The sequence below is a fragment of the Neofelis nebulosa genome, chromosome 2 (assembly GCF_028018385.1).
Source record: "Neofelis nebulosa isolate mNeoNeb1 chromosome 2, mNeoNeb1.pri, whole genome shotgun sequence".
Classification (NCBI taxonomy): domain Eukaryota; kingdom Metazoa; phylum Chordata; class Mammalia; order Carnivora; family Felidae; genus Neofelis; species Neofelis nebulosa.
The window spans coordinates 180,789,884-180,811,737 of record NC_080783.1 but is presented as its reverse complement, the minus strand read 5'-3'; the positions used below and the strand labels follow the sequence as shown (position 1 = coordinate 180,811,737).

Sequence of the window (21,854 nt, the reverse complement as noted above, 5' to 3'; positions counted from 1 at the left end):
AGCATGATACATCCTCATCATTAATCATTTAGAAGAACAGACAGTACATCATCAGAGTAACCTTGGTTGCAGGCTTAAGTGTCTTCTGCTTAAAAATAATCATCTTGGGGTGCCTGGGTGGCTCAGTTGGTTAGGCCTCTGACTTCAGCTCAGGTCACGATCTCACAGTTCTGGAGTTCGAGCCCTGCATGGGGCTCTCTGCTGTCATCAGCGAAAGGGCAGTGGGGTGGGGGTTGGCAGTGGGGAGAGTGCGTCACTTGGGATCCTCTGTCTCCCCTCTGTCTTTGCCTCTCCCCTGCTCACCTGTGCTCTCGCTCTCAAAAATAAATAAACATTAAAGAAAATAATCATCTGAAGGGTGCCTGGGTGACTCAGATGGTTAAGTGTCCACTCTTGACTTCAGCTCAGATCATGATCTCTCACTGTTGTGAGATTGAATCATGTGTGTGCTCTCTTTCTCTCTCAAAAAAAAATCATCTCAGCCTTCTTATTATTAGTAAACAGGTTCCATTATCTTGTGTTCATTAATGACTTTTTAAAAAATTTCCCTTTGTAGTTATATATTTTTGATATGTACATGATAACCTCTCCTTGAAACCAAATAAATAACAATTTAAGGCTTTGTGTAAAGGTAGTAAATCAACATAATTCTTTGTTTTGATAATTTTTTTAAAGTTTATTTTTATTTATTTTGAAAGAGAGGTAAAGAGCAAGCGGGGGAGGGGCAGAGAACGAGGGATACAGAATATCAAACAGCCTCCATGCATTCAGCACAGAGCCTGATGTGGTCCTCGAACTGACAAACTGTGAAATCATGACCTGAGCTGAAGTCAGACGCTCAACTGACTGTGCCACCCAGGGACCCTTGGTATTATCATTTTTAAAAATTTTTATTTAAAAAAATTTTTTTAATGTTTATTTATTATTGTGAGACACAGAGAGAGCATGAGCATGGGAGGGGCAGAAACAGGAGGAGACACAGAATTTGAAGCAGTCTCCAGGCTCTGAGCTGTCAGCACAGCCTGATGTGGAGCTTGAACCCACAAACTTTGAGATCATGACCTGAGCCCAAGTCAGACACCCAACCGACTGAGCCACCCAGGCCCCCCCCCCTGGTAATATCATTTTAAAAGAATACCAACCCAGTGGCCCTTCTCAAAAGTGTTTTTTAATGTGTTTATTTCTTGTTTGGTAACTCATTAATTCCTTTGTCCATTTTGTTGTTGGTGCTGTGCTCATCTTTTTCTCATATTCTTTTTGAAAGAGAATAGAAAACAGGTTCATTCATTAACCCTACTGTCTGAGAAATTGCTAATAGACATTAAGTCATCTTTTTTACCCAGTTTGGAACATGACTTGGTAAGGTGTTAGTGTGAAGAGTATATAAAGACATGTAAAGGAAATCATTTCCTTACTTTAGTACATAATGTGTACTTGAAAATCTGCATGAAAGTAAACCATGTGAGTTGCACAAAGATTTGCAGGGTAGAAGGGGGATATATTCCTACCACTTACTACAGAGTCTGTAATGACACCTTGCCTCTTAGACATAGTATTTATTCATAAGATGTATTTGTACATTTTATTTCCTTTTCTTCAAAAATAGCCATATAGGGGCGCCTGGGTGGCGCAGTCGGTTAAGCGTCCGACTTCAGCCAGGTCACGATCTCGCGGTCCGTGAGTTCGAGCCCCGCGTCAGGCTCTGGGCTGATGGCTCAGAGCCTGGAGCCTGTTTCCGATTCTGTGTCTCCCTCTCTCTCTGCCCCTCCCCCGTTCATGCTATGTCTCTCTCTGTCCCAAAAATAAATAAAAAAACGTTGAAAAAAAAAAAAAAATTAAAAAAAAAAAAAAATAGCCATATAGGCAGTAGACCAAAGTCTTATTGCCAAAGTCTAAAAAGTGTTCCACTGATGATAAAAATTTACTGCTTTCAGCATGCCCAATGATTACTCAATTTTATTATGTTTATAAAATTTTATTATCATTCCTATTGACACTTAATTTTTCTATTTTTCTTCTAATTAAAAGAAGGGTAGACTAGAATGCCAAATATATTAACGTGGTTGCATGAGCATTGCTCTTCAAGTGGAGATCGTGATGCTGCAAGAATTAAATTGTTGCATGGCAGACTTTGCACATAGTAGTGGCACAAAATGTCCATTTGTTGCTTGATATGAGAAAATTCAGATTTTCCTCTGAAGAGTTGGTCTATAAGAAAGTGTAGATTATATGAAAGTTGAATAAGCAAATACTGATTATATAAAATGTAATGTCATACCTCAAGAAATTTGGGGAACTCAACAGTAATTTGAGGGACAATTACACATTAAATTTTATGTACTTGTAAGTTAATAGTTCAAGGAAGGGAGTGATAATGATAGATGTCCCATGGTTTTCAAACTTTTTTTTTTTCCAACGTTTTTTTTTTTATTTTTTTATTTTTGGGACAGAGAGAGACATAGCATGAACGGGGGAGGGCCAGAGAGAGAGGGAGACACAGAATCGGAAACTGGCTCCAGGCTCTGAGCCATCAGCCCAGAGCCTGACGCGGGGCTCGAACTCACGGACCGCGAGATCGTGACCTGGCTGAAGTCGGACGCTTAACCGACTGCGCCACCCAGGCGCCCCGGTTTTCAAACTTTTAATGAAAGCATTTTACAAATGCAATCTTGTTTAAAAGCCTAAATTGGGGGCACCTGGGTGGCTCAGTCGGTTAAGCGTCCGACTTCGGCTCAGGTCACGATCTCGCGGTCCGTGAGTTCGAGCCCCGCGTCGGGCTCTGGGCTGATGGCTCAGAGCCTGGAGCCTGCTTCCGATTCTGTGTCTCCCTCTCTCTCTGTCCCTCCCCCGTTCATGCTCTGTCTCTCTGTCTCAAAAATAATAAAATAAACATTAAAAAAAATTTTTTTTTTTTAAATAAAAGCCTAAATGGGAGATAGAAAAAAGTAGAGCTGCTCTGGTTGAAATAAGAGGGATGGGAAGGCTTAGAGCTCTGCTGCAGGCAGCTCCTGGGCACTGTTTTGAGAAAATACCAGTATTTAAATTTATTTCTTTCCTCTATTCATGTATTCGTTCATTTTTATGGTCAACAAATATTTGAGTGCTTATTGTATGCTAGGCACTAGGCTAGTTTCTGAGTATAAAGTAGTGAGCAAAGCAAAGTGCTTATCCTCAAGGATCTCACATTTTGAAAATCATTATAGAGGAGGTTTTCTGGGTGCAGTTTCATATAGTTCTCTGATTCCAGGTTAAATATCCCTCAGTTAAGCTCTGTATTCTGGTAATGCCTGGACTGCACTTGTTTTACTTTTAGATAACTAACTAGCTGATGAATTCTAAGAAAATGCTCATTCTGCCAAGGTCATCTTTGTCTTTTCAACCTCCTTAATTAACTCCACATGCAGTTTATGAACATTCATTCTCATGATTATGATGCTTTAATCAATGTACTCCATGCATAACAGTCCAGCATATAAATTGAAGTTGTAGTTCATCATTGCATTTTCTTAATATTAAATTTGGATATTAAGAGTTTCTTAATATTAAATTTGGGATACCTAAAAGAGTTTGACTAATATCCCAGAAAAAATAATTAGAATTCAGAAAACTGTAAAGAAGCTGCATTTTTGCTGGGTTGCCAGCTTTAATGAGGACATCTGTTTTGGGTGACTAATAGAAGGAATCAGAGTATCATATGAGAGAGAATTGAGCTGAGCCCTTGCATGTGGGTGATTTAAGTCAAGTGGTGAACAGATATCAATGAGTTTTTTTGTGTTTTTTTAAATATTGGGAAGGATTGGGGCGCCTGGGTGGCGCAGTCGGTTAAGCGTCCGACTTCAGCCAGGTCACGATCTCGCGGTCCGTGAGTTCGAGCCCCGCATCAGGCTCTGGGCTGATGGCTCGGAGCCTGGAGCCTGTTTCCGATTCTGTGTCTCCCTCTCTCTCTGTCCCTCCCCCGTTCATGCTCTGTCTCTCTCTGTCCCAAAAATAAATAAAAAATGTTGAAAAAAAAATTAAAAAAAAAAAATAAATATTGGGAAGGATGATTGGATACCTTTTCTGGTTAAGGTGATTATATTTCAAATTTTTTTTACATTTATTTATTTATTTTTGAGAGACAGAGACAGAGCACAAGTGGGGGAAGGGCAGAGAGAGAGAGAGAGAGAGAGAGAGACAGAATCCAAAGCGGCTCTAGGCTCTGAGCTGTGAGCACAGAACCTAATGCGGGGCTCAAACTCAGAAACCATGAATGAGATCATGACCTGAGCTGAAGTCAGATGCTTAACCGATGGAGTCACCCAGGCACCCCAAGGTGATTATATTTTAGAAGTGACCCTCAGATGGATAAAAGAAGGAAGTGGAGAGGAAATAAACACTTCATCTGAGGTTGCAGATAATGTGCTAGGCACTGTAATCCTCCTATGTACATGCTTATGATATTTTTATTATCATTTTATATATACGGAAACAGACTTGGAAGGACTTTTTATCCAAGGTAACATGTATAAGAAGTGGCCGAGTCTGGATTCAAATACATGCTATTTTCATTACATAGTGCTGCTTGTTCATGCCTTTCCTCTCTGTTACTCTTAGCCACATTGACTTCTCTTTTCACCATGCCGTAGCCTCTTTGCAGCTCTAGCTTCACTGCTGTTTTCTCTTCCTCAATACAGCATACTTCCTAACTCTGATAGTAGTTAATGTTTTCATACTATCAGGTGGTTTGATTGTCAGAGTTTCTCCTGTACTTAGTGTATCATTGTCACTGGGCAGGGGCCCAGCAAGTGCAAGGGAACAGGGACACTGGTCAGAAGACAGTGGTGTGAGTCATGGCATGAAGCATGAGGTGAGTAATCTGTTTCCAGGTGTGAGGGAGGCCTGGAAAACTGGCCAGAGAAAGGGCCAGGAATATTCCCTTTAAGGACTTAAAGGGTAGATAGTCAAATATTTAATTTTATTCTTGTTCTGAGTGCAGAGTTCTCTTAATAGTCAAGCAAGGGAGCATCCCACTTGTTCTCATGTTTATTTCTCCTTTGCAGAGGAAGTCCTGCTACCTAAGAAGCCTAATGTGGAGCAGGAGGTCACCAGCAAAATGAGGAGGGCAGTATAAACCTTCAGAATTGTTGTGAGATTAGAGAAAATGCATATAAATACTCAACATGATGTCTGGCAAATAGCAGGCTCAAAAATTAGTGGCTGTTGCTATTGTTATTTTCTATTTTGCCTCATTTTGCTGATGGTCATACTGCTGTTTCTGGGATTCTCTTTTCTCTATTTTGTAGCCTAGGGTTTGGGCTAGAGGTAACCCAAATTAGGTTCTTGAAAATGCCACACACTGAGCATAATACCAGGATGCAGCGCTCATTCCTTGCTGATTCAGGGAGCTCTCAGTTATTAAATTGAGAAGCCAGAATGACTACTGGGAATGTTTATTAGAAAGGCAATGATGAGGATAGCAGCTGGGTACAGGTTCTGTACCAAAGGTTTACGTGCATTTTCGCATTTAACCTTTTTAATGCTGAGAGACCACTATGAGGAAACTGAGGCATAGAATGCTAAATCATTTATCCAGGGTACACAGTTTAGAACAATAATTATAGTATAATGTAAATGTGATAGAGCATATGGAATGGTAGAAAAGAGAACTAGTGGAGTCAGTGAAGCATCACAGAAGAGACTATTTTGATGCAGATTTTGAAGGATGAAAAGATGGGATAGGAAGAGCTTAGAAGCCAAAAAGAAAAAAAAAAAAAGAACTTTTACCAAACTTCAGAGAAAGGAGAAACACATTCCAGGTCCAGGGAAAATATGTACAAAAGCTTGGAAGTATAAAAAAGGATAACTTGTTTGAGAAATGTAAGGAATGTAGCATGTTTTAGAATAGATGGCAATTGAGGGGAAGGAGATATGAGTTCAGTCTGGAATTAAAATAGATCATCAAACGTCTCATGGGGGCACCTGGCTGGCTCAGTCAGTGGAGCATGTGACTCTTGATCTCAGGGTTGTGAGTTCTAGCCCCATGTTGGGGCTAGAGATTACTTAAAAAAAAAGTGTCATGTATCAGAATGATAAATCAAAATATTGTCTCTATAAATTAGTGAGAGGCATTGGTATTTTAACCAGGGAAATGTCATTATCACATATATGGCTTTGAAAAAACACTGGGAGCTGTTTGCAGGATGCTCTGGGGAGAAGTGAGATTGGAGTCAGGGTGCCCAGTTTGGAGCTTACTGCAGAGGCTTTGATGAAAGGTGATGAGGGCTTGAATAGAGGCCTTTGTGAAATATCCCCAGAGGGGATAAACGCAAAAGATGTATGACAGAATTTGGTGACTAACTGCATGTTAGAGGGTAAGGAAAAAGAAGTTCAGAATTATCCCCAGCTTTCTGACAGAGTAATGGGACAATGGTGGCACCATCCTTTGAGGTGTGTCTTTTTCACTGCTCTGTCACCAGTGCCTACTGCTATGGACATGTATGCCCTGAATTTTATTTTATTGGATGAAAGTGTAATTTTGGAATGTATCAGGGTTAAGTGCAGTTGTTAAGGGAAAATATGTGAAGTTATCCCACTGAAGGAAGCTTTGGAGCTTCAGATTTCTGAGAAAACAATCTTCATTTAAAAAGAGTCACAAGACCAGTGACTTCAGCTTGAAAAGAAGTACTCAGATATGTGGGAGCAATGTTTGACTTTTACTTGCACAGGGTATGTCCTGATTTGTTAATGGAAAGACCATGAGTAGAATATAATTATTTGAAGTATATGCATTGATTCTTGACGATGTTTTCTCTGTACAGGTTTGTAGCCATCTTGCAGAACTTTTGAATATGAATCAAATGGAGTCTTTTCCTTTCAGGAATGTGCATTTTTAGGTAAATGAGGAAATCAAGGTAATTCCATAAATACAATGTATAGCTGAGTTTTAGTAGTGTGGACAGGATGGATAATGGTGGACAGGGAGAAGCAAATCTGAAGTATAGGCTATCTGGAAAGAAATGCCCTTTTCTAGTTTTATGTACAGACACTAGAACTAAGCTAACATTGTTGTCTGATGTTTTTTTTAGCATGTTAGATCATCATTAAGAATTTGTTTTAATGTTATTTACCCTTTGTACTTAGTGAATTGTTTTAAGCATAGTGACTTGGTATAAATTGTTACAAGTCCTAAATTATGGGGAGGGCTGAATCAATAACATTTTACTATATCTAGATTGTATTTTACAAGATAAAATTAAAGCTTATGGAATGTCTTAGTTTATACTGCAGTCTTGGTCTGGAAATATATGTTTTCCTAAAGAATGGTGAAGATAGTGTATTAATAGCTTATAGCTAAATATAGAGAAAGAGGGAAGTAGCTTATTGGTATCTCTCTGCCTGAGCAAAATTCCTTGGAGAGCTACCAGGGTGGGGGTGGGGGGCGCAAAGAGTGAAGCTTTTAGAAAAGTTGTTCACTAGGAATATTGTAAGATTATAATGCAGATGCCTCTATTGTACTTTATACCCTAAGGATATATTTGCATATTTTTTAAGTCTTAAAGGGCTTCACTACCCACAGTTTGCAGGAATAACATCTATTTTCAAAAAACTCTTGAAGCATTTTATTTAAAGTAACATAAATCAATCAACTCTGCATCAACTGACTCTTTCACAAAGGATTTCTCTGTAGCATGCAATGTTTGACAACATTTTATCCACAGAAAATTTTTAATTTTAATGTTTATTTTTATTTTTGAGAGAGAGAGAGAGAGAGAGAGAGAGAGAGAGAGAGAGAATGAGGAGGGGAGGAGCTGAGAGAGAGGGAAACACAGAATCTGAAGCAGGCTCTGAGCTGTCATGACCTGAGACAAAGTTGGACGCTTAACCAACTAAGCCACCCAGATGCCCCTTATTTTTTTTTAATGTTTATTTTTGAGAGAGAGAGACAGAGACATACAGACAGAACATTATCAGGGGAGTCACAGAGAGAGGGGGGAGACACAAAATCCGAAGTAGGCTCCAGGCTCTGCACTGTCAGCACAGAGCCTAATACGGGCTTGATCTCATGAACTACAAGATATTGATCCAAACTGAAGATGGACACTCAACTGACTGAACCACCTGGGCACCCTAAAGCCATCCTATTCTTAACATTCTTAACATTCCCCCCACCCCATGCCCAGTATTATAAATCTTTAAGATTGAAAATTCAAATCCTAATTTTTCTTTATTATTTTTTATTTTATTTTATTTTATTTTTTTTTAATTTTTTTTAACGTTTATTTATTTTTGAGACAGAGACGGAGCATGAACGGGGGAGGGTCAGAGAGAGAGGGAGACACAGAATCGGAAGCAGGCTCCAGGCTCTGAGCCATCAGCCCAGAGCCCGACGCGGGGCTCGAACTCACGGACCGTGAGATCATGACCTGAGCTGAAGTTGGACGCTCAACCGACTGAGCCACCCAGGCGCCCCTATTATTTTTTATTTTAGAGCAAGAGAGTATGAGCGGAGGAGAGGGGCAGCGGGGGAAAGAGAGAGAGAAAAAAAAAAGACCAAGCAGGCTCTATGCTCAATGCAGAGCCCAACCTGTGGCTTGATCCCATGACTCTGGGATCATGCCCTGAGCTGAAATCAAGAGTCAGGCACTCAACTGACTGAGCCACCCAGTGGCTGAGCCATCTGAACTGAGCCATCTGAATTTTTCTCAAATTTAAGATAAAGGAATACCCCTTTACTAAAACCTGGAGTGAAAGTGGTTAGGAAACATCTGCTGGAGCTAAAATTATTAGGGTATATTTACATATAAATTTGGTGAGGATTTTCATTTACCAGGGATAAGTTGACTTAGAAGCATGTAATTGTAGAATGATTTGAAAAAAACCCATCAATCTGCATTTGATTTTCATTGTCTGTTTTGACTGAATCAAAGATATCCAGTTGCCCAATACAATGCTGACTCTGTCCAGGAGAAGCATAGTATTGCTTCAGATAGTCAAAGCAGAATTTGTAGGGATGAGAGAAACCCTTTTGTAAATATTTGCTTATGTTTTATTCATCAGTCTGGAGACTTCAGCTAAAACTATTCCTAGATCTTTGAGGGAGTCAATTGTGGCAGCTTTAAAGGATACTGAACAGAAATAATGATTTAAGGAAATCCAACCTATTTTTAGATTTCATATATAAAAACCATGAAATCAACAATGAAATCAATGGATCATTACTCCTCATTCAGCAAATATTTATTGAACACTTGTTTGCCTGGGATGATTCTCAGGGTTTGGGTTACATCCATAAATAAAACAAAGATCCTTGCTTTTGTGGAGCTTACATTCCTATGGCAGGAGATGGACTGTAAATAAACACACACACACACACACACACATGCATGCATGTTAGAAGGAGTAAATACAATGGAGAAAAGATAAAGCAGCATACAGGGAATTGGCCATGCTGGTTTGGGGAGCCATGCTTTGGTATATACTAGTGAGGAGACTTCATTGAAAATGTACCATTTGAGAAGATGACAAATTATCATTTGTCTTATAAATATTTATTAGTTGCCAAGAACATGTTATGCTTTGAGAATTAAGAAAATATGCATCAGACTCCATCCCAAACTTCAGTGTATACACAGTTGAGCAAGAAGAGGAAAAAATCAGGGTGCCTGGGTGGCTCAGTCAGTTGAGCGTCCAACTCTTGCCCAGGGCATGATCTTGTGGTTCGTGGGTTTGAGCCCTGCGTTGGGCTCTGTGCTGACAGCTCAGAGGCTGGAGCCTGCTTTGGATTCTTTGTCTCCCTCTCTCTCTCTGCCCCTCCCCCACTCACACTCTGTCTCTCCCTGCCTCTCAGAAATAAATAAAAATGTTAAAAAAACATTTTAAGAGGAAAAAATGTAAACAAAAAAGCATTATACTGTTATAGATGCTTTGATAGAAACATACATAGACTTTTCCTTAATTGGATTTCACCATTGCTCTTATTATGGTAAGCAGTTTATTTAAACTATGGCTCTTAAACCTGAATATCAAAACATTGGCTTGGGTTATTTTAGATTTAGAGTTACGTGAATTGGTTTTTCTCTCTACACACCTCTTTCCTATTTTCTTTTAAAAAGAGGCCCTCTGGATGAGCACTGGGTGTTGTATGGAAACCAATTTGACAGTAAATTTCATATATTAAAAAATAAATAAATAAATAAATAAATAAAAATAAAAAAAAAATAAATAACATAAAAAATTAAAAAAAAATAAAATAAAATAAAAAAATAAATAAAAAGAGGCCCTCTGACTACCCAACCTGTCCAAACTTGTTACAAATTACAGTCAGTGGCACTTGGAATCACCTGATTATCTAAGTGGATTGTTTTCATTCAGCATCAGTCCAGTCATTTATTCTGTACCCATGCACAAATACATAATGAGTATCTATAAAATGTGCAAGGCACTTTGGTAGGTGGTAGAAATACAACTAGTAAGACAAAGTTTTGCTTTCTAGGAGCTTACATTTTAGTGGAGGAAGCAATCAATATGTAATTAATAGGATGTTTATATATTATACACCAGTGGTTCTCAAACTTTTTGGTCTCAAGACCACTTTACAAACTTATTGAGTACACCAAAGAGCTTTTGTTTATGTGGGTGATGTAGATATAGATATAGATATAGATATAGATATAGATATAGATAGATATATAGGTATAGATATTTACCAGGTTAGAAATTAAAACTGAGGGCTTTAAAAAATTATTTATGTATTCACTTAAAATATCAATAACCCATTTTACTAATAACATTTTATGAGAAAATAACCGTTTTCCCAAACAAAAGAGAAATAGTGAGAAGAATGACATTGTTTTACATTTTTGTAAATCTTTTTAATGTCTGGCTTAAAAGATAGCTGGATTCTCATACCTGTTTCTACATTCAATCTTGTGACATGTCTTGGTTGAAGTATATGAAGAAAATAGTGTCTCATACAGATACATAGTTGGAAAAGAGAGGAGTATTTTAATAGCCTTTTTAGATAATTGTGAATGATACTTCATCAAAACTTGACAAGTGGTAGTTTCTTAAAGGTTAGTTGCCATGTGGAATCTGAACCCATAATAATGAAATTTACATATGAAAATACTCTATTACATTAAAATCCATTGGTTTGTCTGGCAGTTTGGATGGATCTTTTTACCCTAGGTATGATTTTGTAACATCATGCATTTGTCATATGTGGATCTTACAATTATTGACACATACCATTAAGTGACATAATCACATTTGTTGATATTGCCCTAAACTCTTCAGAAAAGGCTTTAAGTATTGAGAATCTGTTACTATCATGGTGGCTGGCAAATACAGGTTTCCTAAAATCTAATATTTGCTTGAAAGTCTGGATTTTATAATTGACAACATAAACTGCAAGTTTTCCCGGAAATGACAGGCTCATTTCCATCATTGTCAGGGAAACGTCTGCCAAATACCCCAGTTTGAATACTACAGCTTGTCAGTTCTTTTAAGTAAAAATGCTGTTCCATGAGAAAAGTGCCACTTAGTTCATAACTCAGTTACACAAGTACTTTTCCTTGAGATAATCATTGTACTTTGGTAAGCAGATGTGCTTACGCCTAGTTCCTGTTTGTTACGTAGACTATTATAAAGCATATTTTTTATGCTTTATATGGTTGAGATTTAATAATGTTTACTTGCTTCTTCAAGGGCATTTTATTTTTATTTTTATTTTTGAGAGAGGGAGAGAAACAGAGTATGAGTGGGGGAAGGGCAGAGAGAGAGGGAGACACAATCCAAAGTAGGCTCCAGGCTCCAACTCAGAGCTCAACACAGAGCCCAACTCAGGGCTCGAACCCATGAACCACGAAATCATGACCTGAGCCAGTCAGATGCTTAACCAATTGAGCCATCCAGGCACCCCTTCAAGGGCATTCTTAAGTGAAACAGGAATTGTTTTCTTACAAGTGCATGGTGGTAAAAAATACGACTACCAATTCAGTTTGGTGCTACCATTCATGCTAAGGTGCCAGCAGTTTTATCACCATTGCTCTTGCACCATTAGTGCAAAAGTCAACACAGTGAAAAATGCAGATAACCTCCTAGTATCATCATGAAATTGGTTTTACCTTAAAAACATCTTAACCTCACTGGACCCCTAGTAGTGTTACATACCTTATTTTATCTTGTTTTCACAGTAAGTCTTTGAGGTAGTTGGTGATATTAACCCCTTTTGAAATTCGTGGATACAACTCAAGTTTTAGTGTTTACTTATTATTTTAAGAGAGAGAGAGAGAGAGAGAGAGAGAGAGAGAGAGAGAAAGAGCATGAGCAGGGGAGAGGCAGGGAGAGAAGGAGACACAGAATCCGAAGCAGGCTCCAGGCTCTGAACCGCAGTACACAGCCTGATGGTGGGGCTCAAACCCAAGGACTGTGAGATCATGACCCAAGCTGAAGTTGGCCGCTTAGCTAACTGAGTCAACCAGGTGCCCTGGAAAGGTTTATATTGTTATCTCTTAAGGATTTTATCTAGCAAGAAGGGCTTGGGATGAGGCTTGTATAACAGAGGTAGGGTCGCATGAAGCCTAGAGATTTCATTTGTATTTGTTGTTTTCTGTGTACTATGTCGTTGCAAAATACTAAACTCTGTTTCTATATTCTGGAAAATAAGGATAATAATAATAATTATCACTATCACATGTAGTTGTGAGGATTTAATTAGTTAATACTGTAGTTAGGTATGCATCAGACTATGCTGATACAAATTAAGTATCAATAAGCTCAATAGAGATAGCTTTTATTATTTATACAGAGACAAGACTCAGGCATTTCAGCTGAGGGGGAAACAACTTGAGGAAAATTCAGGAGTTATAACTTATGTGAGCATTAAGTACTATGTAACTGAAATATAGTGGTTCCTGGAGGAGTATATCAGGAAGTTAGTAGGGAAATAGTAGATCTTGAGTAACTTGCTCAAGATCTGGCTGAATAAGGACAAAAATAGGTATCAGAGCCAACCTTCTTAGTTTTTTTTTTTTTTGTTTTGTTTTTTTAATGTTTAGTTTTGAGAGAGAGAGAGAGTGAGAGCGCACAAGTAGGGGCGGGGCAGAGAGAGAAGAGGACAAGAAATCACCAATAAAATGATTATTGCTGGGCTATAGTTATAAACTATTATTTGAAGTTGTGCCCCTAATGCCTGAGACAATGGCTGAAAATGGCATGTATTTATATACTACCTGAATATTGGAAATATTTTAATACATTTCAGGAAGGAGAGAGTAGGTCCTCCTATCATGAGCAATATACATAGAGAAGGTGACATTTCAGTGTAGCCCGGAAGAATGAATAGGATTCTAGTAAGCAGATATTAGAAGTTATCAGAATGGGTAAGGATAACTCCTCACTCAACAATTTCTACCCAACCAAGTGATTGTACTTTCCAGGAGAATAAATTACTAAGATCATGGATTGTCTTCTCCTTGCTTATACCTCCAACACAGTACCTGATACATATTGGGGCTAAGTAGATATTTGAGTGGTATCTCAGCACTTAATCTTGTAAACATGTTTTTTATGTAATGTTTTTATTTCAAAAGAACTTTCAGAGAAAACGAGACCTTCCTGATTTTAGAGGCTAATTCTTCTTTTTACTACAATTACAAAACAGGCAAGTAACCACTTCCTTTTACAAACAGGCAGTAATGTATTCATAATTGTCATATGTCTTAATGGAGAAAAAAAATGTGTCTATAGGAGGACAGATTCCTAAGTAGTGCATCAGGAATGGCAAAATACAGGAATTTTGAAAACTTGTCTTAAAATCTACTTCAAATATGTATAATGTAGGAAATGTGAATATGTAATAAAAGAGATAGATAAGATTATAGAATCCTGAAAATGTAAGTATTTTACTTAATGAATATTGTTTTTCCTTCTATGTACCTTATATTGTTTCTGTATAAGCCAGGCATTATTGGGAATTAGAGGAGTTACCAGTAATCCCTTCCCGACGTATTTACTCTGGTTAATCATTTATTAGATTATTAATAGAATTGTTTTCTTATGAGGCTATTTGTGAGAATAGTATATTGATATTTTAGTATATGTCAGGCACTATGGTAAATATACAAATTAATTATCTTTTTTTATTTTTAAGTTTATTTATTTATTTTGAGAGAGAGAGCATGTTTGCACGAGGGAGGGGCAGAGAGAGAGGGAGAGAGAGAATCCCAAGCAATCTCTGTGGTGTCAGCCAAAAGCCAGATGTGGGCTCTATCTCACAACCTGAGATGAATTCAAGAGTCAGATGCTTAACTGACTGAGCCACCCAGGTGCCCCTAATTATCTTATTTAAACATCACAACAGCCTTATAAGGTCTAGCTACACTTATCATCCCCATAGGTAATATTATCATCCTTAGATTATATATAAGAAAAGTAAACCTTAGGGAGTTTAAGTAACTTGCTCAAGATCTGGCTGAATAAGGACAAAAATAGGTATCAGAGCCAACCTTCTTAGTTTTTTGTTTTTTTGGTTTTTTTTTTTAATGTTTAGTTTTGAGACAGAGAGAGAGAGTGAGAGCGCACAAGTAGGGGCGGGGCAGAGAGAGAAGAGGACAAGAATCTGAAGCAGATTCTGTGCTGACAGCAGCGAGTCCAATGAAAGGCTCGAACTCACAAACCTGAGCCGAAGTTGGATGCTCAACCGACTGAGCTACCCAGGTGCCTCCACCTTCTTAGCTTTTACCCTGCACTGCCCAAGAGACACCAGAAAGCAATAGCTTTGTGGACATTGGGTGACTTAGGGTGGTGTTTTCCAGACTATGGATAGTACTCCATTAGTGGATTGTGAATCCTATTTAATGGACAAGATCAGCATTTTTTAAAAAGTGAAATACAACACAGTGGAAATATCAATGTGTATGGAATGTAGTAAGAGCAGACATTGTTTTGTGAAACTAATGTTCCAATTTTATATGTATGTGTGTTTGTGAACTGGTCGTGTTATAAAATGTATTTCTTACTGTGGGTCACAGCCAAACAAAATTTGTAACCTACTGGCTTAGAGAATGGAAAGAGTTTGAAAAATGTAATGAAGAGGAGATATAGACTCTAGAGAAGAAATTTTAGATATAAACTGAGTATATAAATAATATTATGAAAAGAGGAAGAGTTGGGGCACTTGGCTGGCTCAGTAAGAGGAGCATGCAGCTCTTGATATGCAGGTCACGGGTTCAAGCCCCATGTTGGGTGTAGAGATTACTAAAAAATAAATAAACTTTAAAACGAGGAAGAGTTGATCTATCTTTACAAATTTGGGGAAAATATTACACTGTTTATAAGTTGTTTTAATTAATTTATTAAATTTAGAGCCCTTTTAGCAGGGATTCACTCAGAATTAGTGTAGCTTTAATTTCACTTTTAGAGAGCTGCCTCTGCAGGTGATTTGTGAATTGTGTATATCATTATTATGTTTTCGTTTTTCATATGAACAGGTAATATATTATGGTTGAATAATAACCAGACATTTTATTGGTGCTTCATATACACAGAGATATTTTTCCTGTTAGATCTAGCAGAGTAGAGGTTTGTTTATTGACTCATGGGAGAATGGGAGAAGGTGAGCTATGTTAGTCAGAATAATAGAGTATTGAATTTTCAGCTAGAAAGGATGATTTAGTCCAAGCTTCCAATTTTATTTCTAATTATCATAAAAAAGCACATAACATTAAATTTACTATCTTAATCATTTTATTTTTTTTTAATTTTTTTTAACGTTTATTTATTTTTGAGACAGAGAGAGACAGAGCATGAATGGGGGAGGGTCAGAGAGAGAGGGAGACACAGAATCTGAAACAGGCTCCAGGCTCTGAGCTGTTGGTACAGAGCCCAACGCGGGGCTCGAACTCACGGACCGTGAGATCATGACCTGAGCTGAAGTCGGACGCCCAACCGACCAAGCCACCCAGGTGCCCCCATCTTAATAATTTTAAATCTATAGTTTAGTAGTGTTAAATATATTCACATTTTTGTGCAACAAATCTAACTTTTTCATTTTGTGACACTGAGACTCTGTACCTGCTAAATACTAATCCCCCTCTGCCCCTTCTCTCTAGCCCTTGGTAACCACATTTTTACTTTGTTTCTATTATTTTGACTACTTCAGATATTTCATGTGAATAGAATCATGCAGTATTTGTCCCTTTGTGACTGGCTTAATTTGGTTAGCATAATGTCCTCAAGATTCATCCATGTAGTAGCTTGTGATAGGACTTCCTTCTTTTTAAAAGCTGCATAATATTCCGTTGCATGTATATTTTACATTTTCTTTATCTAGTCATCTGTCAATGACAAGTGGGTTGCATCCACCTCTTGGCTGCTGTGAATAATGTTATGCTCTAGTCGTGCAAATATCTCTTTGAGATTCTACTTTGAGTTCTTTTGGATAAATACTCAGAAGTGGGATTGCTGGGTCATATGATGATTCTATTTTTAATTTTCTGAGGAAACTTTATACTGTTTTCCATAATGGCTATGCCATTTTATATTCCCACCAACAAGGCATAAGGATTCCAACTTCTCTGCATCCTTATCAAAACTATTTTTTGTTCTTTTGATAGTGGCCATCCTGATAGGTGATATCTCATTGTGGTGTTGACCTGAATTTCCCTAATGATTCGTGATGTTGAGTACCCTTTCATGTGCTGATTGGCTAGTACTTGTATGTCTTCTTTGGAGAAATGTCTATTCAAGTCCCTGGGCCATTTTTTAAATTAAGCTGTTTTTATGTTTTTGAGTTATAGAAGTTCTTATATATTCTGGGTATTAACCTCTTATCAGATATATAATTTGCAATTATTTTCTCCCATTTTGTACGTTGCTTTTATTTTCTTTTGATTGTTTTCTTTTCACAGAAATTTTTAAGTTTGTTGTAGTTCTATTTGTCTAATTTTTCATTTTGTTGCCTGGGCCTTTGGTGTCATATCCAAGAAATCCTTGCCAAATCCAGTGTTCGGGAGCTTTCTCTTTCTGTTTTCTTCTAGTTTAATAGTTTTAGCTCTTACATTTAGTCTATTTTGTTATTTTTTGCATATGGCATAAGAGTCCAAATTCATTCTTTTGAATGTGGATATGCAATCATCCCAGCACCATTTGTTGAAGAGACTGACTTTTCCCCACTGTATAGTGTTGGCACACTTGTCAAAAATCATTTGGCCACAGACACATGAAAAAATGCTCAATGTCACTCATCGTCAGGGAAATACAAATCAAAACCACACTGAGATACCACCTCACACTGGTCAGAGTGGCTAAAATTAACAGCTCAGAAAACAACAGATGCTGGCGAGGCTGCAGAGAAACGGGAACCTTCTTGCACTGTTGGTGGGACTGCAAACTGGTCCGGCCACTCTGGAAAACAGTGTGGAGGTTCCTCAAAAAAGAACTACCCTACGACCCAGCAATAGCACTACTAGGAATTTATCCAAAGGATACACAAGTGCTGATTTATAGGAGCACATGTACCCCAATGTTTATAGCAGCGCTTCCAACAATAGCCAAATTATGGAAAGAGCCTTAAATGCCCATCAACTGATGAATGAATGAAGAAGATACATGTTTTATATATACAATGGAAAACTACATGGCAATGAGAAAGAATGAAATCCTGCCATGTGTGGCAACGTGGATGGAACTGGAAGGTATTATACTGAGTGAAATAAGTCAGAGAGAGACAGATATCATATGTTTTCACTCATATGTGCATCCTGAGAAATTTAACAGAAGACCATGGGGGAAAGGAAGAGGGAAAAATAGTTACAGAGAGGGAGGGAGGCAAACCATAAGAGACTCTTAAATACAGAGAACAAACTGAGGGTGGATAGTGGGGTGAAGGAGAGGGGAAAATGGGTGATGGGCATTGAGGAGGGCACTTGTTGGGATGAGCACTGGGTGTTGTATGTAAGCGATGAACCACAGGAACCTACCCCAAAAACCAAGAGCACACTTTACACACTGTATGTTAGCCAATTTGACAATAAATTATATTTTTAAAAAAATCATTTGGTCACACATGCAAGGGTTTATTTCTGGGTCCTCTATTCTCTTCCATTGGTCTATATGTCCATCTTTATACCAGTAAGCGTCTAATTTGAAAATGCTAAAATGAGTATTCAGATGGTGTAAGTGACTTGCTAAGGTCAACACTGGAAAAAAGTAGCAAAGCATGGGCTATATTTTCTGGTTCTTAGTTTATATGTTCATACAGTAATTTGCCACATGTTTACCTTTGCTTATACTGCCCTCTTTACCTTTGAATACCTCCTTTGTCAGTGCTTTCCTCACCACACATCCCTTCTCCCTCTCCTCCTTCACATCTCCCTCTCCTTCTTCCTTTCTCTATCTCCTCCCTCCCTCCACATCCACACCTTTGCCTCTAATTCTCACTCAGTTAAAATTTTTTTTCAAGTTTTATTTATTTTCGAGAAAGAGACAGAACACAAGTGGGGGAGGGGCAGACACACACATGCACGCACACGCACACACAGAATCCGAAGCAAGCTCCAGGCTCCAAGCTGTCAGCACAGAGCCCAATGCAGGGCTTGAACTCATGAACTGTGAGATCATGACCTGAGCTGAAGTCAGAAGCTTAACTGACTGAGCCACCCAGGCGCCCCTCACTCAGTTTTAAAAACTCAACTCTAATCTCCATGCTCTAGAAGGCTTCCTTGATGAGCTCAAGCCTTCCTTGAGTTCATCTCCACAAGTGTACACCCCTTGAACTCTGCTTACACTGATTCACTCAGTCATCTGTATAGTAGCGGTTGTCAGTTTGCATATGTTTTCTGTCTGTCACTGGAGTGTATGTTCTACACAAACAGGGACTGGGTCTTATTTGAATATATATCCCCAGTTTCTAAACAGTACTTGGTATTTACTAGCTACTAAATAAATGTTGGATGGATGGATAGGAAGATGGATGGATATATCTAATACTGTGATAAACACTATGGTTAATATTGTCAGAAAACCTAAAATCTTAGAGACAAAACATAAACACGTGAAAAAGTGTAAATAACAGTGTGTGGGCAGTATAAGATTAAATTTTATAGGTAGTCAATAAATACTTGATCAAAGAATAATTGAATGATGCATTGGCATTTAAGGAGAAAGAGATCACTGCTGTTGGACTAGTTAGGTAAGACTTCCTTGAGGAGAACTAGGACTTATTCTGAGGCATGTGATGTTTAGGTAGATGGAAGGAAGGGTAAAGTCAATGTTAAGGTTCACAGAGGGAAAAAGTATTCCATGAAGATAATTTAGAGTGTTTTAAGGTCATTGAGAAGATGGTTTGGTTCATGTAAAACAAACATGAAATGGAAGATGTGGAGGGATTTTACTGTTAAACAGGGAGGTTAGGTGAATTCTGTAGAATATGGTCGAATTTTGAGGTTTTTAAAAATAGAAATAGCATTTCTTTTTTAAAAAAAAATTTAATGTTTATTTTTGAGAGAGAGGGAGAGCGTGAGTGGAGAGGGGCAGAGAGAGATGGAAACACAGAATCTGAAGCAGGCTCCAGGCTCTGAGCTGTCAGCACAGAGCCTGACACTGGGCTCTGACTTATGAGCCATGAGCTCATGACCTGAGCCAAAGTCGGATGCTCAACTGACTGAGCCACCCAGGCACTCCTAAATAGCATTTCAATATAAGCTCAATCTGAGGTGTGCAGGCTGTGTTGGAGGTTGCAGAGTATACACAGTACTACATTTGTGATGATATTTTGTTTACAGGCATAAGACTGTATGACTGCTTGAACCAGCATGTAGTCACTAGGAATTGAAAGACAGGATAGAAAGAGGGACCATCTCAAGGAAGAATCTGATGAACCTGGTATCTGATATCATTTGTGAGGAGGTGGCAGATTTAAAGATGATTACCATTTGGTGGCCTGATGGCAGTGAGAATAACACCCCTTGTCATGCCCTAACCATTTCTCAATTCTGGCCTTACTGGTACAACCACTTCCTAACTGGTGTGACCCCCTCAATTTTTGCCCCATTTTTCATTCTCTACAACATTGCCAGACTGATGTTCCTAATATGCAGATTAGACCATGTCATTCTCATGCTTGAACTTTTTAAGGGCTTTCCATTGTCTTAAGGATAAAGTCCATTTGTACTCCTTGGGCTGGGATCCTAATCTTTTGTCATTTCCTCCTCCCCAAATCAATCCAATGTTCTAGACATATTTAAACCAGTTTCCCAAATATACCTTTTTCATGTCTCAGTGTCTTTATTATTGTTCTTTTCTCTTTCAAGATGTACTTACCCTCTCTACTTAACAAACTAATTCTTATTCTTTAGGGTGTAACTCCTCAAGGAGCTCTTCCCTGATTTTTTATTCACTTCCTTTGTGTGTGGGGGCAGGGCGGGTGGTGGGCATAAGCCATGTATTCATATAGTTAAATACAAATCTTTCTTTACTAGATTTTGAACTCCTTGAAATCAGGGCCAGATCATAATTAATGCTCAACAGTTTGATAGTAATAATTTAATGCTTATTGAGCACTTACTTTATGTCATTTACCTGTCCAAGTGTTGTATTTGTATTAACTCATTTAATCTCCGAAATAACCCTTTGTGGTAGATACTATTACTGTCATTTTACAAGTGAGAATACTGAGGCTTATAATTTGTTGCAAATTATATGGTTAATAACTAGCAAAGCTCAGGTTTGAACCTAGAGTCCATGTTCTTTAACTCTGTATGTCACAGTAGCTTATTATGACATTCTCTAAATGATGTCTTTTGATGAACCAAAATTCTTAACTTTGATGTAGTTAAATTTATCAGTCATTTTCTTTGTAATTAGTTATGTATCCTGTTTAAGAAGCTTTTTTTCTATCCCCAAATTATGATGATATTCTCCTGTTCTATCTTCTGGAAGCTTTGTTGTTCTTTCACAGTTAAGAATAAAGCAATCGCCTGGAATTAATTTTTGTGTGTAGTAAAGGTATGGTCAGGTTTCTTTTTTTCCCATATTGTCCTACAATTATATATTGAAAGATTGTTCCTAACTGCTCTTAGGTGCCACATTTGTCACAAATCAAGTGTTTATATATATGAGTGGGCCTGTTTCTGGGCTCTGTTCTGTTTCCTTGGTGTGTTTATATAACCTTGCTCTAATACCACATTTTCTTTATTACTCTATATTTGATACAGTAAACCTTCTCTCTCTTTTCCAGGAAGCCTTTGCTATTCTTTATCTTTTGTACCATTTTGTATTTTAGAATCAACTTGACAAAGTTTAAAAATGCCTTTTGGAATTTTAATTTGCTTTGCATTTAATCTATAGATTAATTTGAATAGGTTGCAGTATTGAATTTTACAGTCCCTGAAGAAATATTTCCATTTATTTATGTCTTCTTTGATTTATCATAATTTTAAATATGATTTTTAAAATATGATTCAATCTTATACTTAGAGAAAAGTTGCAAGTACAGTACAATCCTCCTCCCAAACTGAAAGTTGCTAATTGAATGTCCCATCACCCCTGCTTTTTTAAATATTTCCTGCAAATAAGGAAGTTTTCCTTTATACATACTATACAACCATTAAAATCAAGAAATTAACATTGATGCCTTAATGCTTTCTAATCCTTAGACTCTGTTCAAACTTTTCCAGTTGTCCCAATAAAGTCCTTTATAGCAAGAGGATCTGGTTCAGCATCACATTTTACATTTAGTTATGTCTCTTTAGTCTCCTTCAGTCTGGAATGGTTCCACAGTCTTTCCTTTCCTTGACTTTTATGATCTTGACACTTTTTCTTTAAAGATTTTATTTTTAAGTAATCTCTATACCCATTGTGGGGCTTGAACCCAC

The 21,854-nt window shown here is 37.8% G+C and overlaps 1 protein-coding gene and 1 long non-coding RNA gene across 9 annotated transcripts in view; both read left to right on the top strand.

Moving 5' to 3' along the window:
- The window catches only part of OSBPL9 (oxysterol binding protein like 9), a 195,920-nt gene that overhangs the window by 85,827 nt on the left and 88,239 nt on the right, over positions 1-21,854 (top strand). The window lies entirely within an intron of this gene.
- On the top strand, positions 1,854-2,907 carry LOC131492578 (uncharacterized). Its single transcript, XR_009252146.1, has 2 exons — positions 1,854-2,383; positions 2,622-2,907. It is a non-coding gene; the product is annotated as an uncharacterized LOC131492578 (long non-coding RNA).